This window comes from Bison bison, unplaced genomic scaffold, assembly GCF_000754665.1.
Source record: "Bison bison bison isolate TAMUID 2011002044 unplaced genomic scaffold, Bison_UMD1.0 scf7180017864367, whole genome shotgun sequence".
In the NCBI taxonomy this organism is placed as follows: domain Eukaryota; kingdom Metazoa; phylum Chordata; class Mammalia; order Artiodactyla; family Bovidae; genus Bison; species Bison bison.
This window is the reverse complement of record NW_011494939.1, coordinates 5,460,474-5,461,559: the sequence shown is the minus strand read 5'-3', so window position 1 is coordinate 5,461,559 and position 1,086 is coordinate 5,460,474. Positions and strand designations below refer to the sequence as shown.

The 1,086-nt window shown below is 58.5% G+C and overlaps 1 pseudogene; it reads left to right on the top strand.

Annotated features, from left to right (window-relative positions):
* The first annotated feature begins 726 nt into the window (after nt 1–726).
* LOC105000039 overlaps nt 727–1,086 on the top strand; it is an 8,334-nt pseudogene continuing 7,974 nt past the window's right edge.

The following is a 1,086-nucleotide window of genomic DNA, read 5'->3' as shown; positions in this document are numbered from 1 at the left end:
TATAGATGGGGAAATGTCCTCCCCCAACATCTCGGGCCTTTTACACCACAGACCCTTTGCACATGCTCTTCCTCCTCTAGAATATCCTAATCCACACCCCTTCCCTCCCTGTGAGAAACCCCAGCTCCTCTCAGACCTGGCTGACATCACCTGCTAAGCAGCCCTCCCCGAATCCCAAGTCCTTGCATCCTTTGCTCCCAGCTGGGACACACCTGCCGCACATTCTAGTGTGTTTAAAGTGGTGTGTGTCTCCAATACCTCTCCTTGCAAACCCAGCACCTGTATCACGAAGCCTGGCCCATAGATGGTGCTCAGTAATCATTTGCTGAGGGAACAACCGAGGACTGAGAATGAATGAATGATGTGATGAGCAGCCATATACAGCCTGGAGGAGCGCTCGGCGCAGTGCTCTCTGCCTCCTCACTCTGAGCCCTGCCCCTCTGCTCTCAGGTGGACCCTTTGACCCTCAGGCACCCATTGTCAGATCCACGGCCAGAGTCACTGGGGCTCTCGTGTTCGGCCACCACTTCCTCTCGGAGGATCCCTTCTTCCAGGAACTGATTTAAGCCGTCAACTTTGGCCTGGCCTTTGTCAAGGAGGCAGGTGTGCGGGTCATTGGACAGCTGCGGGTCTGATGCAGGCAGGGGCCTCAGCCAGGGCATAGCCAGGTGAGTGTCAGTTAGGCAGGGGGAGGGCCACAGGGCCTGTTTCTGGGTTCCTTCTGGGATGCCCACATCAGAGGTCTCAGCCCCCTTCAGCATCCCCAACAACGTTCTCAGTTCCCCTGACTCAGTGCCAGCACCTGAGCAGCCCCTGGGGTTAGGCCTCTTACCCCACAGCTAAACGACCTGTTCCCCTGGGCCTTCCGCTGCCTGCCTGGCCCCTACCGGGAGATGTTTAGGTACCAGAAGGCTGTGCGGGGCTATATCCACCGGGAGATCAGGAGGCACAAACTCAGGACATCTGAAGCCCCCAAGGACTTCATCAGCTGCTACCTGGCCCAGATCATCAAGGTGGGCCTGAGAGGGCTGCAGAGGGCTGGAGGTGGCGGGGAGGGCCGGAGCAGGGGGAGGGATGGGGTTGGGG